The 18,042-nt window shown below is 36.2% G+C and overlaps 2 protein-coding genes and 1 long non-coding RNA gene across 6 annotated transcripts in view; 1 reads left to right on the top strand and 2 right to left on the bottom strand.

Moving 5' to 3' along the window:
• LUZP4 (leucine zipper protein 4) overlaps positions 1-18,042 on the bottom strand; it is a 389,928-nt gene that overhangs the window by 67,278 nt on the left and 304,608 nt on the right. The window lies entirely within an intron of this gene.
• Positions 1-18,042, top strand: part of LOC309620815 — a 333,501-nt gene that overhangs the window by 60,226 nt on the left and 255,233 nt on the right. The gene's annotated exons all lie outside the window — the stretch shown is intronic.
• Positions 1-18,042, bottom strand: part of LOC309620733 (uncharacterized protein) — a gene marked incomplete at its 5' end in the record, with an annotated part of 65,314 nt that overhangs the window by 46,789 nt on the left and 483 nt on the right. The window lies entirely within an intron of this gene.

The raw sequence follows: 18,042 nt of genomic DNA, 5'->3' as shown, positions 1-18,042 counted from the left end.
TGAATACAGACCTCAGTAAACAGAATTAGATTTTGACGTCCATTGAAACATCTCTTTCTCTCTAAAATTACCCTCCTTTTTATCAAATATAGTCAAATCAAGATTAATTTGTCCACAAATTAAGTCTGATTAATTGATAAAAGGTCTCCCTGGGCCAGAAAAGCCATGCCACGGGCTTGTCACAGATTTCACCTTACAAATTTAGGTGAATTCCTCCTTTTTCAAGGTCCTGAAAATACCTTGAGATTTCTGTACCTGTTAGTGAGGTAGCCCTCCTAATTTATCTGATAAAGCTGCTGGGAACCTAAGAGTTTCCAATCTCTGGAGGGAGCAGATAGAGAGAAAAGATAAATGTTTCAATTCTGCTTACAACGGTATAATTTATCAAATTACTGTAAGTCATAATTAGTTTGAGGGGAAGGTTTTCCTTGCACCTGGAAAACACAGACTTAAGCCAGTAATATTTTAGATAGAAACTATAAAAATTATAACCAGATTCACCAGTTCACTCAGTCCTATGTACTAATACTTTTTGTTAACAGCTTTATGAAGCCATCAGTTTTCCCATTAGAATTCTTCAATTTCTTACCTAGTTCAGCACTGTGGTCTGAAAGTCAGAAACCTGTATTTATTCAAAAGTCCTTTCTTTAAATCTTACAAAAGACTTAAGAAGGCATGTTTAAAATTGATTACAATGCAATTGACAAAGAAACTTGGTTACTGCTGTGACATACAACACTTGAAGACAATAACTAGAATTATGACTGATAACATTTCTAAAAGGGTTTAGAACACTCAGTCAGATAGGATCATAGGTCACTGTGAAACAATAGCTATTCACTTACCCAAAGTAACAATAAAAGATTTCAAAGACAAATGTAGAACAGATCACTTAAAATGTAAAGAAACTTAAAATCTCTTATCAAAGGCAGTTCAACATTTTAAGAAAACTTGTCCTCTTAACAGAGGACAAATTATTTTTAGGTAGACATTCCTAAGATATAATTATTTTGAAAAGTTCAACCAAAGCTCTTATCTCATTTACATTTCTTTCCTTAAAAGTTTCTTCACTTCGCGTTACTTTCCTTGTTGACAAATTTGTAACAAATATAACAAGGTTTTATTTAGCTTATATTAAACCTAGGCACAATATAGCTATTACACTTAATGTTGATGACTCTAAAGACATGTCTATATTAATTAGATTAACAAACTTAAACTAAATTTAATACCAGATATTAAATACTGAATATTTCCCAGTTCACATGAACCTGAAATTAATTCTGGCCAGTTATATTCTATATTTTTCAGAATTTATATAAGCACTTAACTTCCTCTAAGCCAATTAAGTAGAGCTCATTGACAAATTTTGATAATACCATCCAAATGTAAGGACATGTATATAATGCACACAGACATATAGACAAACACAACCAGAGATCTCATAGCTTAACGGAACCAGAATTTCCCATTTCACAAGGCAGAATGGCCATCACAAATCACAATACAGAACACAAAGTATAAAACACAGGCCTGGCTGTCCTAATCAGACACTCCCTTAAATACAAGATTGCAGTCTCTCAGAAAGCCTTCTACAGAGACACAGAACTTCAGATCCAAGTACTAACAGAGTAACTGGAAATATCTTGGGTCTTCAAACATTTCAAAGGGAGGAAAGGAGGCCAGGTTGAAGGAAGAGGGGAAGGAGGGGGGACAAAAGGGGTGGCCTTATGGACGTCTCCTGCCACCTGCAGATGCCCAGGTGTTATGGGACTTTTCCCTGGGATTCCAGGAAGGAAGGGAGGATGGGAACTCGGCCCTACCAGAAACCAGAGACCAGATAACAGACCAGAACCAGAATTCAAGTTCTCTGCCCACTGGAGGTGATCAGGCTCCGACCCTCAGATCAGGCTGAGGCCCTTCAACCAGACTCCTGCGTCCAGGACCAGGACAGAAGAAAAAAGAGTAGGATAAGAGGGGTTGAAAAGAGGAAAGAGAGAGGGAAGGCGAAAGAGGTCAATAAAGTTCCCTACCCGGTTGGGGAACCCTGGCCAGTCGTCCACGTCAGGAGGAGACCAGGGATAAAAGGGTCCCAGTTGTGGCCACTGGGTCTGGTCTGTAGGTGGGAGAGCTTGTCCCCGAGTACTCCGAGCGGTGAGAATGTCAGTCATAGTGAAGAAGAGGCCCCACCAGAGTTGCCATTTGTTGCAGGAAGGGGGACCCCTTTCACGGCCCTAGAGTGGGCTCTTGTCTAACACTCGGAAAGGAATTGCCCGAGGAGACATACGTGCTGACAAAGCAAGAGACTTTATTGGGAAGGGGCACCCGGGTGGAGAGCAGGAAGGTAAGGGAACCCAGGAGAACTGCTCTGCCACGTGGCTCGCAGTCTCAGGTTGTATGGTAGTGGGGTTAGTTTCCAGGTTGTCTCTGGCCAATCACTCTGACTCAGGGTCCTTCCTGGTGGCATGCACATCACTCAGCCAAGATGGATTCCAGCGAGAAGGATTCTGGGAGGTCAGTAGGACATATGGACTGGTGTCTCCTTTGTCCTTTTTACCTTTCCCGAAGTCTTCTGGTTGGTGGTGGCTTGTTAGTTCCACGTTCCTTACCAAGACCTCCTGTCACAAGATAACTCATGCCGATGGTTACTGTGGTGCCTGGCCAGGGTGGGTGGTTTCAGTCAGTGAAACCCTAATGTAACTGTACTTTTACCATTTACTCATGACACTATAAATTCCATGAAGACAGGGACACTGCTGCCTGTTGACCATTGTATCTCTACAACCTAGCACAGTGTTCAGCACATAGTAGTTGCTTATAAATGAATGCTAAATGAAGGAAAGATCAAAGAGACCAGGAATATCAACTTTGGAGGCCATGACATAATTTTAATGATTTGAAGTGTTTTGTATAAATTCATCAAACATATGAGCTACGGGGCTTTGTGACCACTTAGAGGGGTGGGATGGGGAGGGTGGGAGGGAGGGAGATGCAAGAGGGAAGAGATATGGGAACATATGTATATGTATAACTGATTCACTTGGTTATAAAGCAGAAACTAACACACCATTGTAAAGCAATTATACTTCAATAAAGATGTTTAAAAAAAACAAACAAACATATGAGCTAGAAGAGGCTCAAGAAGTCACTTTGCTCAACTTCCTACTCAATGTAAGAATTCCTACTACATCATCCCTTAAAGAGAACTCTCTATCCTCTATATATGAACACTTCCAGGGGTAAAAATTCACTATTTTGCAAGACAGTTACTACTTCTATTGATGGCTATATCTAATTGCTTTAAAAATATCTTCCTTATATTTGGACTTTCCTACTATAGCTTTCATCCATAGTTTAAGTTCTGCCTTCTTGAACAACACAAAACTAACCTTTTCCTTTCTTGGGCAACTCAAATTTAATCTTTTCCTTTTCCTAGAAGAACCCTTACAAATAGTTGAAAGCCATTATTATGTACTTTGTAAATCACTAGTTCTCAAGCTTTAATATGCAAAATAATTGTCTAGGGAGCATGTTAAAAATCTATATCACCTAGTCCTATCCCCAGAGACTCTGATTCAATAAGTCTGGGATGGATCTTAGGAATCTGAAAATTTAACAAGCATCCCAGATAATTTTGATGCAGATAGTCTATAGACTACTCATCAAGAAACACTGTCCAGGAAAATATATTTAAAACTTTTCCCAATAAATGGTGTTTGTAACACTTGATTTTCAAGCTCACTGGATATTTCTGTTTATTCTCTTCAAGTGTAGCTCTCATGCTGGAACCAAATATTCAGTTGTATTTTGACTAACAAGAAGTAAAGTGAAGATATTATCTCCTTTAACCTGATTCATGTACTTCTATTGAAATAGTACACAATTGTGTCATCAATTTTCAGTAGATGTGTCATATTATTGACTGTGACTCTGTTGTTAACTAAAACCTGCTAGGGCAGGAACGAATTACAAGGAAAGGATGACCCAAAGTCACAGAAAAGAAAGAAAGAGGGAACAGGATAAGATGACAGTAGACGAAGGCATATCCTGAAGAGAGGTAGCAATATATAGTATTTCCACCAAAGATGGCACACTGACTCCTCAAAAACTCCAGTTTCCCTCTCCGACAGCACATGAGATTTCCTACTGCCAGCCATGTATAAGAGCTGGTGCTCACTGTCACCTACTGATACTCTCTCTGAAGTCAGCAGGTAAGCAGTCTGTTTTTCTCCTTATTAGAAAGCTGGTAGACCTGCTTAGCCTACAATAAGAATCAGCATTCTGTAATCAGAAGGAGTTGGACCTTGGCACACTTCTTTGGAAACATTTTTGATCTCTAACAGACTACTGAGGGTACCTTGGCATATTTGTTGAAGATGATCTAAAACTCTAAAAATAGCTATGAGCACAAGTCTCCCACATGCATACAATTTGAATAGGTCTGGCAAGATGCTTTTAACCTCATAAAAGTGTCATAGAATGTTATGAATTGGATTTACATGCTTCAATACACCCGGTGTACAGATTAGCACTTTCTGTTATGACACCCAGGCTCTGTGCCCTCTACTCCAAACAGCAGGAAAAATTTATGAGCCAGAAAACCTTTCTTGGATTCGGCCTTAGGGCAGTAAGCAGTGGAATTTAGTTGCTCACAAGGCTGGAGTCTGAGAAGGTACCCAGGACTGAAAATAACAAATCGTTGAAACATGGCAACTTTGTGTTAAATGCAAGGATAGAGAGCCGATCCCAACTATGATGTGGAAAGAGGCGAGTTTAGAACATGATTCTGAGAAAAAAAGGATCATTCTATTACAGATGTTAAGATTAAATGATTTCAATTCTCATACACATATGTGTGTGCCTCAAAAGGGGTTGGGATCACACTCTTTTAAGTGGTACCCAGGAGCCAAATATAAGGTGTTTATCCTAAGACTTATATGGGAGTCATCTTTGCATTTCTCTATTCTGGAATAAATATTTTTGAGTATCTACTATGTGCCAGAACACACATATGAATTTGACACAGTCCCTGCCTTTTAGGAGTTCACATCTGAGTGAAAGGAAACAAGACAGAAAGGTGATAATGTGTAATAACTAATATGATAGAGATAAGCACAGAGTGCTTTGAGAACACAGTGAACTGGAGGGAAGGCAACAGATGAGAAGTTGAAGAAAAACTTTTTGGAAAAGTGATGCCTAAACTGAATCCTGAAGGATGAAGAAGCGTTACTCATAGGAAAGAGTTTGGGGAGGTCATTTATGTCAAGAGGAACAGCATGGTGTGTGGCAGGAAATGTAAATGATTTAGAATGGCTAGACTAGAGCATAAAGTAGAAAGCAAGTGAGTGGTGAGAGATGACACTGGAGAAATAGGCAGGAACCAAATCATGAAAGGCCCTGTATGCCATGCTAAGGGAGCTGGACTTTCTTCTGTAGGCAATAGGGAAGCTGGTAAGTGACCATTTTTTTTAAAATAAATTTATTTTATTTATTTATTTTTGGCTGCGTTGGGTCTTCATTGCTGCGCATGGCCTTTCTCTAGTTGCGGCAATCGGGGGCTACTCTTTGTCACGGTGCGCGGGCTTCTCATTGTGGTGGCTCCTTCTGTTGCGGAGCTCGGGCTCTAGGCGCGTGGGCTTCAGTAGTTGTGGCACACGGGCTCAGTAGTTGTGGCTCGCGGGCTCTAGAGCACAGGCTCAGTAGTTGTGGCGCACGGGCTTAGTTGCTCCACAGCATGTGGGACCTTCCTGGACCAGGGCTTGAACCCGTGTCCCCTGCATTGGCAGGCAGATTCTTAACCACTGCGCCACCAGGGAAGCCCGTAAGTGACCATTTTTGATAAGTCACTCTGGCAGCAGTGTGGAGAATAGAAAGGACCAGAGGCAAGACCAGAAGCAGGGAGACTAATTAGGAAGCTGTTGTAACAGTCCAAGAGAGAGATGACTAGGGTCTGAACAAAGGGGATGCATCGGGGATTGCAGGAAAGAGATGGGCTTGAGTTTGAGACTGTCGAAGAAGAGTTTTGTTGTTGTTCTTGTTTTGTTTTGATCCAAGACTGAGTTTGACCTTGAGGTCAAAGTGGTTGATGCGGTGGTAGTAGAAAGAGGGTAATGGAATGGTGTGATGCAGCATCATTAAAGTTTATTTCAGATAAGATATTTGTTGAAAATTTCTTCTGAAAGTGTTATTTTCAAAAAATACTCTTTTCTGCTCAACTTTCAAGGTAACCATTTGCTGGAGATTGGATGCTTAGCCTGTTGGGGGTTAATAACTCACGTGGTTTGTCCTGCTCTGGGCTAAATTGTGCAGTGGGAATAAAGAAAGTTAGGGTCAGAATGAGGGAGAGAGGCTCTGCCAGCTGTCTCTTTTTCCTCTCTCCCAAAGCACAAATACCCTCTAAGCAATCTCACAAAAAAAGAAGCTTTCTGTGCCAGAAATGTTTATTTTGCAAAAGAAGAGTCCAGAGGACCATATGGAATGCAACTGATGACAATATTCAGTTCAGAATGTACAAGAACAGTAAGAAGAAATAACTAGAATAAATGGTAAATTATTAGTGTGTAATGCTGAATCAGAGAATTAAGTTTAAAATACTAAACAAACTTTTTAAAGATAAGGATTCGTATATCCATTTAAAAATGAATCTTGTGTACAAAGAAAATCAGAATAAATTGTGTATCAGATTATGAAATAAGGTTATGATAGAACACACTTATACATCAACGAAAGTGAACTCAGAATTATTTATCCTGAATAAATGAGTCCGGAAGAATTAGATGATATATTATGCTTGAATAAGAAGAGAAAAGATCCCAGGCTTAGATTACATAAATGTGACTATGTAATTATTCTTGAATATAGATGTGAAAGGAGATGTAAATATTAAATTAACGCTAGATATCAATCAAATGTCAAGGAATAGAACTAGTGATGTGAGGGAATAAAGGTCTAATCTGTCTCCAAGTCCTGTTGAGTCCTCCTATAAAATCTCTCTTAAATTTGTCTCCTAAACATTCTAATATCTCTACTTTAGTCTAACATAACAGTTAATCTCCCCCACTCCAGTTGCCCTCTGCTTAAACTCATGGAACATAATGATGCCAGGTCCTCTTTGAGAAATTTATCTAATGAATCCAATCTAATCACCTCTTTCTGACTTCAAGACCAACCATAACCCAGTTCCATCTTACCTATGCAAGCTTATTTTCTATTCTCCCCAACATGCCCCCTTTGCCCTGGTCAGGCCACGCTGAATACTGTTCCTAAAACACCATGTGCTCATTTCTGTGTTTGCCCCTTCCTGAGATGTCTTATCCCTCTGCTCTGTCTAGGCCATCATTCTTCAAGGCTCAGATCAAGTTCCAACCCCTCCATAAAGATTTCCTTAACTCTATTCTCTGATTTCCCCATACAAGTATAAATGGGATCACATATTCTATAATTTAATTATTATTTAACTATTATATGCAAGTCTTTCTTCTACAACTACATTGCAAACTCATCGAGGGGATATAATTCACAATTACCTCAATTATCATTGGGGCTAGGCCATTTTTATTCTAACATTTTGGGCCATTTTGATACAGTAGATATTTGGACTCTAAGGACATGTCGATTTCCTAATTATGTACAAATATTTGACTCAGAATTACATTTCACTATTTTTGTCAAGAAAGCATATTAAGAGTAAACTCAGCTCATCCAATTTAATTCTTTGATCAATTTATATTAACTGCTATCAAAACATTTAAATATTTTTTGCATTAATTTTTATTTTACTGAAATTTTAATCTTAAAAAATATTTTCCATGTTCATTTTACAATGAATAATTTGTCAATTTTAACATTTTTATAGAGGTATAATTGACATACAAAAAACTGCACATATGGAAAGTGTCAATTTGATAAATTTTGGCATATATATATATATACCCATGCAACCATCACCACGATTAAGATAGTGAATACACCTATCACCCCCAAGAGTTTTCTTGTGCCCCTTTGTGATTTCTCTCCCCATGCTCCCAACCTCTACATGCCCCCAGGAAACCACTAATCTGGTTTCTGTCAATATAGATTAGTTTGCATTTTTTGAGTTTTATGTAAATGGAATCATACATTAGGTACTCTTTTTTTCTTTTCTGGCTTTTTTCATTCAGCATATTTATTCTGAGATTCATCCATATTGTTATGTTGTATCAATAGTTCATTCTGCTTATAACTAAAAGGTATTCCATTGTATGGACATAATCCAACTTGTTTGTCCATTCTCCTATTGATGGACATTTGGGTTGTTTTCAGTTTTTGGCTACTCCAAATAAATATTGTATTAACATTCATGTGTAAGTCTTTGTACGTATATGAGCTTTCTTTTCTCTTGAGTAAATACCTAGGAGTGGAAGAGCTGAATCATATGGTGGGTGTATGTTGAACATTTTAAGAAATTGCCATACTGTTTTCAAAGTGGTTTTACCATTTTACATTTCCAACAGCAGAGTATGAGGGTTCCAGTTTTTCCACATCCTTGTCAACTCTTGGTATGGTTAATTTTTTTTTAATATTAACAATTCTAATAGATGTGTAGTAGTGTCTCGTAGTTTTATTTTTCATTCAGTAATGACTAATGATGTTGAACATCTTTTCATGTGCTTCTCTGCCATCCAGATATTTTCTTTGGTGAAGTGTTCAAATCTTTTGCTCATTTTTTTTTTTGGATGTTTGCTTTCTTTTTATTACTTATGACTCTTATTACTCTGGAGAGTTATATACATAGTGTAAATGCAAGTCTTTATCTTACATATGGTTTGCAAATATTTTCTCTCATTCTGTGGTTTGTCTTTTCATTCCATTAACAGTGTCTTTCAAAGAGCAGAGGTTTATAATTTTGATGAAGTCCAACTTATCAATTTTTTCTTTTATGGATTGTGCTATTGGTGTCATATTTGAGAAATCTTTGTCTAAATCAAAGCCAGAAATATTTCCTCCTATGTTTTAAGTTTTAGGTTTTGCATAAGTCTATGATGTACTACTGGTAAATTTTTATATGTGATGTGAGGTATGGATCCAACTTTGTATTTTTTGCATATGGATATTAAATAGTGCTAGCAATATTTGTTGAAACTGTCTTTTTTCCACTGACTTGTCTTTACACCTTTGTCAAAAGTCATTTGTCCATAAGTAGGAGTTTATTTCTGGACTTTCTATTCTGTGCTATTGATCTATTTCTCTATCTTTACACCAGTACCACACTATCTTGATTAGTGTAGCTTTGTAGTAAGTCTTGAATTTTCATAGTCTTAGTCTTCCAAGTTTGTTTTCTTTTTCCAACTTTTTTCCACTATTCTAGATTTTTTGCATTTTCATATGCAAAAAAAAAAAAAATTAGCTTGTCAATTTCTCCAAAAAAGGCCTGCTGAGGCTTTGGGGAAAACTGGCATCATAACGATATTGTCTTCCAGCCCATGAAGATGATACATCTCTCCATTTATTTATGTCTTATTTAATTTCTTTTAGCAATGGTCTGTAGTTTTCAGTGTACAGGTCTTCACATCTTTATCAGATTTTCTATCCTGCAACTTTGCCAAACTCACTTATTTGTTCTTGTAGCGTTATTATAGATTCCATTTATTTTCTACATAGATGATCATATCTGTGAATAAAGACTCCTTTCCAATCTGGATGCTTGCCTGCCTGCCTGCTTCCCTTCCTTCCTTCCTTCCTTCCTTCCTTCTCCACTTCCCTCCCACCCTCCTACCTCCCCCTTCCCTCTTTTCTCTCCTTCCTTCCTTCCTTTTTCTTTCTTTCTTTCTTTCTCTCTCTCTTTCTTTCTTTCTTTTTCTCTCTTGCCTTCTTATTTTGTTTAGAAACTTTAGTAAAATGTTCAATGAATTAGTGAGAGTGGACACCCTTGTCTTGTTCCTGACCTTAGAGAGAAAGCATTCAGTCCTTCACCATCAGGATTATTGTTAGCTGTAGGTGTTTCATAGATCCTCTTTTTTCCAGCTGAAGAAGTTTCTGGAAACTCTCTCAAAGCACTAAGATTGGGCATTTGCAGGTCTTACTTCTTTTGTGTCTCACACCCCAGTTATTACCGTTTTTGTTGACTGATATTCAGTGTTTTGAAAGCCATAGTTCTATATACATTGCCCAAATTTTTGGTTGTTTCAGGTGGGAGGGTAAGTCTGGTTCCTTCAGGCCACGTTGGCCTAAAGCAGAAGAACCAACATTCTCTTTTGTGTCATATATAATATAGTAATGATATTTAAAAACTGAACATTCTTAATACTGGCAAAAATATTCTTACTTAAGTAATTCCCTGGTGATCCAGTGATTAGGACTCTGTGCTTTCACTGCTGAGGGTGCGGGTTCAATCCCTGGTCTGGGAACTAAGATTCCACAAGCTTTGTGGTGCAGCCAAAAAAAAAATTCTTACTTATATTACTACTGACAATGTAAATTAGTACAAACCTTTTGGGAAGCAATTGGCAATGTTTATTAAGAGAATTAAGATATTTCTACCCTATGGTTGAATACATGAATTTCTTGGAATTTAATATAAGGAAATAATAAATAAGAAAAATGCTTTATTAATAATAATATTAATAGAAAGCTTATGTATAATAAAGGAATATTGGTAAGAACCTAATGATCCCATAACAGATGTACATATCAAGTAGTATGTGGTTATATAATATAGAGTACTATATAATATATAGTATACAGTTATAATATCTGTAAAGAGTATGTAATGATAAAAATGCTTATATGATTTTATAAAATAAATAAATATTATAAATATTTATAAATGAAATAAATAATGAATAAAATAAAAACTTGTGCTAGTAGGAAAGCCTGGAAACAAATATGTAAAAATCTTATCACTAAATACATCCCTTTGGCTGTCTCTGTGAATTGGGACTATGGGTAAATTTTCATAATGAGAAAAAAACCTTTAAAAATGCCATTGTAATAATTTGGGTTTATGGTATTTTGAAAAAGAAGCCAGTAAATATAAGTCCATATAAGAAAATAGGCCATCATCAAAAAGTCTACAAATAATAAATGCTGGAGAGGGTGTAGAGAAAAGGGAACCCTCCCACACTGTTGGTAGGAATGTAAATTGGTGCAGTCACTATAGAAAACAGTATGGATGTTCCCTAAGAAACCAAAAATAGAGTTACCATATGATCCAGCAATCCCACTCCTGGGCATATATCTGGACAAAACTATAATTGGAAAAGATACATACACCCCAATGTTCATAGCAGCACTATTTACAATAGCCAAAACATGGAAACAATGTAAATGTCCATCGACAGATGAATAAAGATGATGTGGTATATATATATATATATATATATATATATATATATATATATATATATGATGGAATATTACTCCACCATAAAAAAGAATGAAATAATGACATTTGCAGCAACATGGATGAAATTAGAAATTATCATACTAAGTGAGGTAAGTCAGAGAAAGACAAATATGATATGATATCACTTGTATGCGGAATCTAAAAAAATGATACAAATGAAGTTATTTACAAAACAGAAATAGACTCACAGGCATAGAAAACAACTTTATGGTTACCAAAGGGGAAAGGGAAGGGGGAGGGATAAATTAGGAGTTTGGGATTAACAGATACACACTAGTATATACAAAATAGTTAAAGAGTAAGGACCTACTGTATACCACAGGGAACTATATTCAATATCTTGTATAATGGAAAAGAGTCTGAAAAAGAATATATATATACATATGTATGTATATGTATAAAACTCAATCACTTTGCTGTACACCTGAAACACTGTACATCAACTATACTCCAATTTAAAAAAAAAAGTAGGTTGATTTGAAAGTCGATGAAAGTTGTTAATGAATACATTTAATGATTTTATGTAAGCTAAGCAGGCAGCACTTAGCAACTGGTAATCACTGTTTTATGGAGATAGTTTAGAAGGAGTTAGCAGCTAAGAATTTTTGGACTGAGAAAAGATACTAAGTCATATAGATTATTGCCAGAAGTTACAGTGATTAAGAGCCTTGGTTTAGCACTCAGGCATGCTTCTATTCAAATTTTTACTGTGCCACTTCTCAACTGAGACCTTGAACAAGTTACTTAATTTCTCTGGACCACAGTTTCCTCACATATAAAATGGGGATAATAATAACGTCCGCTGCACAGGACTCTCGTGCAATTAAGAGAGATAATTTACCTTTCACTGCTAGATATTATTAGCCAGTGGAGTATGTTAATGATAACGATAATGACAATGATACTAGCTAAAGTTCTTTAAGTTCTTACTATGTGCTAGACATGTATTAAGTAATTCTAATCCTCACAGTATCCCTATAAGGTAGGTAGTATTATCATCCCTATTTTTCAGATGAAAAAATGGAGGCACAAAGAGGCTAAGGTACTTGCCCAAGGCCACATAATTGTTAAGTGGTAGAGGGGTGGAAGCAGAAAAGCCAGTTAGGAGGCTACTGTAGTAGTCCAGAGAAAATAGTGACTTGAGTTAAGGTTATGGCAGTGGAGACGATGCTAGTAGTCAAACAGTACGGTGTGTTTATATCTTTGGTTTTGCCAACTTATCAAAAGTCTATTGCCTATGACCAGTAGGAGAAGTCATAGCCAGCTAAGGAAATTTTAAAGTCCTCTGGAGCTTTATGTATGTGTCCTGGAAAAAAAGGATTTCTTCTAAGTAGAGGTACGTATTTAAGATGAAGATTTTATTAAGGAGTGTTTAAGAAATACAAAATGGAAGAAGTGGATGAAGTTATCAAGGATAACCTAATTGTTTACTAATTAGTACCTTAGAATTATCTACTCCATTATTTAATGACTATGGTTAGCTGTTTTAATAAAGAGACTTTTAAAACCACAAAAGAGTGGCAAACTATGTTAGTTTCCTACGTTAATACGCCTGTTAATTCCTGGAAGTGTGAAACATGAGGTCATCTCAACCAATATATTTTCTCCTACTTTGTGGAATCATACCATAATTGTAGACAAAGTGCTTTAGCAGATGTAAATATCTTCTTGAGGGTCGGCATTGCCAACCTAAACTCATAATGTAAGTGGATGTTGAAATTTCTGACTGCCTCACCAAAGCAAAACACATCTAAAATATCCTGCAATATTTGATCACACGCTCTTGTTTAGGGAACAGAGCTTTGACCCTTCCTTCTGACAACTCACAAATAGGCTAACTGGGGTCACGATCATGACCATGGTTAAGAAGAAATAGTCTTGTTGCCACACAGAGAGAAGCATTGGATTTTAGGGTCACGTGTGATCCAGTTATCACCTGAGAGCTTCAGGTTTACAGATTCAGTCATTAAAAGAAATTTCATCATCAATCAAAAAAAGCCTTATAATCTGGGTACACTGCCACCAGGCTCAGAGTCATTTCAATCACAGTCCCACAGAGATTTATGTCATACGTTTATTTGATTGAGAGAAACAAAAAACCATAAACCTGTAACAACCACACTTTGCCATGTATAGTGATGAAGATTTGAAGCAAAATTGAAGCAAAAATTAAGGTAAACAAATATAGACTTTGGTAGATGCCCAACTTGATTCTTTATCATTTCATTCCAACCTTCGTTTTAGACACAGATTTTGGTCCAAATGTTTCTATATTATTCTGTTTAAGGAAATGCAGAATCTAAACCGTTTTGGAATTTATCTTTTCTCCTGGGGTTTTAATCTATCTTGATACTGTAATTCCTTTAACAGGCTTTACTGAAATGCCATTAACATTGTTTTGTTTTGTTTTGTTTTCTCTCACAGGTATAGCCTGCTTAGAGGTAACGCGATAGTTGCCTAGGTTTTCCTTTTAGGAATTTGGATTTTGCTTGAAAAGGCCCTATTTCATCATTTTCTCTCACATACTGCAAGAAGAGGAAAATAATTATTGTAAGACAAGCTTGCCCAAAAGGCATATGGCATGTTTCCATGTTTACCTATAAAGAGGAGACTTTCCAATGTAATACTAAAGAAGACTAAAAACTCTTCCTCAACCTTATATTTTCTAACTGGACATAACAGGTTTAATAATTTTATGTGATGTTTTATTTACTTTCCTTTGGCCAAGGTAAACTAAGCAAAATTCAGCAATCTGTATCTTTTACATACTACTCTAATAATAACTCTTCAGGACTTTTAACAGACCTGTGTTGCTTACACAAAGCAAAACATCTAAGATACATTCTTTAAGAAGGATTTGGAACAGATATTTAAATGGATTTCATGATATCAGGTAAACATACTAGAAACACAGAGGTCAAAAGCTGGGATTGCATTAGAGACAGTAAGCAAGAATTGGAATCAAGTTACTGGATCATATAGTGAAAACACAAGAGTTAGGAGAGGCAGAAACATAGGGTGAGTCGATAAGGATGTAACTTCAAGAGCAGCACAGAGGAAAATGTTTATTAGTGCTGGTAGCATGATAGTACAGAGGAATTTAAGAACTGCTATGCTGATAATTCATGGTTCACGCAGCTCAGTGTTCTATTGGTAAAGTGAACCTAGAAAAAAGAAACTGTTATAATATACTATGTGTTTTATGTAAATATCTCACGCGATCCTCACTACAATCTTATGAGATAGCTAATAATGTTATGGTCCCTTGCTTATAGATGAGAAATCTGAGAATTTGAGAGCTTAAACGACTTGTCTATCTTGCATCTTGTAAGTATCATAGCAGGGATTCTAACCAAGATAGAACATAATAGTGCTTATTGTCATCAACATTGAAGATTAGGTATGTCATAGCTTCTTTTAAGTAATAGTGATCATTCATACATTTGTCCAAATCCCTCTTGAGTTAATAAATATTAACTTTGGGATTAATGAGTTTGTTAGGATTGGTTAAAGCAATGCAAAGGGGGAATTCCCTGGTGGTCCAATAGTTAGGACTCCATGCTTCCACTGCTGGGGCCTGGGTTTGATCACTGGGTATGGCCTAAAAAAAGAAAAAAGAAAAAAAAAGACAGGGGAAGGAGGATCAGGGATGTCATATATAGTGTGCTATAAATTATGCTAAAATAAGTTAATATATACTACTCTGAAGGTTCCATGCCAGAACAGGGATTTTGGAAGGGACTGAAGATCAAGTTACCAGAGAGATGAAGGCCAAGTAAATTTCTCCTTCCCTCATTTCTGTAATCATTTTAGGTGTACTTCTTAGGGCTTTCTCTAATTCAGGACTTGTGCTGAGAGTGCAGTGAGCAGAACTTCACATCACATTCCAGCAGCAGCTGTGGAACAGTTCCGTAAGATGTAAATTAATATTTTTCAGGGTTTCTGGTATATGTCTTGATGATACTCAACATTTCATTGTCCCCACCCCCCCTCACCCCCGAGGTTAGTATTTAACTGATGTTAAATACTGATGTTTTCAGGAAACAAACTGCAGAGACTCCCATGGCTTTTTTCCTGGATCCTGATCAGGATTTTAAAAAAATTCATATCATAGTTCAATCTAGTTAATCCCCAAGTTCGTTGCCTTGTTCTAGATCCTGAGATAAAACATATCTCACTTTTGATTTATTTATAGGCTGGTAAGAACATCCTGTAGTCTATCCCAATAATCTTGGTCTCTAATAGAAGAATTTGGAGCTTTGGACTGTGCCTTTCCTTCTCTATATTATTTAAAAATGTTGAGTAACTACCAATTTGCTTGGGATAGCGGTGACTATAAACTGACCTGGAATTTCAGAAGTCCCCTCTAGAGTTCTCTTGAATACAAATCACGCTTGTAGTTGGCCAGTGCTTTATTTAATAGAGGCTGCATATTTTGTTCAAAACCCCTTGTTTTCCTTCTATAATCTTTGATACATGTCATCTAGTCCTGGTGATTTGTCAACATTCAATTTGTAAGTTTGGCTTGGATAATTCCGAGTATTGTCTGTAATTTAACCAATTACCAACGTGTTCACATTGAGAATAACATTAAAGTGGTAATCACTGTAAAAATATCCTCTAGTATAGACTGAAACAAAAAATTTATGCAATATGTCAAATATTTCTTGCCCACAATTATCAAGGAATTAACTGATTTCTTCCTTGGCTTTCTCCATTTTGTATATTTTTTATTATTTTATTTTCTTTCATGAGGGATTCACGGGTGTAGTACAGAAATTAACATTTATTGAGCACCTAATGCTATACTATTACTTGCACAGAGAATAGTTCCTGGCACAGAGTAATCACTCAAAAAATGTTTACTAAATGAATGAATGAATGAATGCCAGGTATTGTAGTGTCACTTTACGTATGTGATCTTATTTATTCTTACAACAATCGTATGTGAGGTATATGCTATTTTTCTTCATCCATAAAATGGAAGAATAATAGTACCTATTTTACAGGATTGTTATGAAGATTGAATGACTTAATATATATAAAGCAATTAGAACAGTTCCTGGTAAATAGTAAGCACTATTTATATATTATTATTATTATTATTATAAGTATGATTGTTATTTTCCAGTGTTCCCTATGAGGAAACTGAAGTACAGAGATTTTAGGTCACTTTTCTGAGTATTACACTGGCAGTTAAAGGGTTGGAACAAATTTCTAAATGTCATGCTCTTTCTTCTAAACCTTTTACCTCCTGCTAAATTAATTAAACAAGAAGACCATTATTAGACTGAGGTGGCTCTAGTGCCATGGTGGCCTACATAAGCAAACCAAAATCTAAGCCTATAAAAGCCTCAAGGTTAGGAAATCAAAATTCTAAGGACAACCAATCACAAACAGCCAACTAGGCTTTAAGTTACAGCCAATCAAATAATTTCTTTTTTTTGCTTCCTCACTTTCTCTATATAAGTCTTTCCCTTGGCTCCTGTTGGTGAGTACTCTTAAGCACTTCCTGTTTGGCACTGCCCAATTCCAAAAGATAAATGCTCAAACTCTTAAAATTTTAATATGCCTCAGTTTATCTTTTAACACTCCTTATGGCCTTGGTGTTCTTGTCAAAGAGCTCTAGAATGTGTTATTTTGTCAGATTTTCATGTATATCTAGTCTATTTTGTAGGCTTCCTATTTTTCCTCCTTAGACTATCTTTTAAATTCTTTGAAAGATTACTTTCCTGCTTAAATTTGGTTGTACATGGCCTTTTTCACTCGACAGGTATCCTGATCCAGAGGACATACTTTTCCTGGAGTCCAATACGTTGTTTTAAATAATTGCTAAATTTTTTACTGGCTAGTTATTAAACATTCTTTTCCTAATCTTTTCTCTACCTAATGAATTTAGTTTCCCTTTCCACTCCTCTTGATTCTGGAAGTTCTCAATTAATACCTGATTTGATTTGCGATGTAAGAAAGATGAGATATAAGGTACAACTTTCTCTCTGACACCAGTGGGTTTAAATAATTTGATTTCACTTGCTAATTCATTGTGGAGGTCTGATTCTCAGTTCTGTTCCTTCTGTGGGTCATGCATCTGGCAAATGTAATTTCTTGCAACATAATTATCTTAGTTAACCTATATGGCCACAAAGCATTTTAGACAAGTTGTAATTCTTTCCCGTATTTTTTTTTTCCAAAGTAGAAATTTTTGTGGAGCTTTCTCCAAGAAAATGAGACTGTTGACAGATTGCTTAAACTGAAATGGATGTAAAAGAGAGGCGCAGGATATTCAAATTAATGATAACTGAATATGACCAAGCATTCTGATAGTTTTCTTGTGTAACTTTTCTATTAGTGAAAAAGATTTGAATAACTCTGAGTGGGAGTGGAGGGATGGCAGTGGCCTGTGTGGTTGGGTTCATGTTCTAAGAATGAACTCCTAAAATCCAAGATTGATTAGCTTCATATCCACAGTGTTAAATCTTCAGAATTCCACCTAAAACCAAAACCTGTATTTCAAAAATAAACTTTAAGGTTGTTTGATGATCAAAGAGTTTTCCATCAGCCATGCTGACATGATGAGAAGAAACTCGAGATATTTTGGAGATCTTGGCACAACTTCAAAGACTTAGAGGACAGAATGCAGAGAACTTTTCCAAGTTTTG

This window comes from Balaenoptera borealis, assembly GCF_965194805.1.
Source record: "Balaenoptera borealis genome assembly, chromosome: X".
Classification (NCBI taxonomy): Eukaryota; Metazoa; Chordata; class Mammalia; order Artiodactyla; family Balaenopteridae; genus Balaenoptera; species Balaenoptera borealis.
Note: the sequence above shows the minus strand (reverse complement) of the source record. Positions and strands in the feature narration are given on the sequence as shown.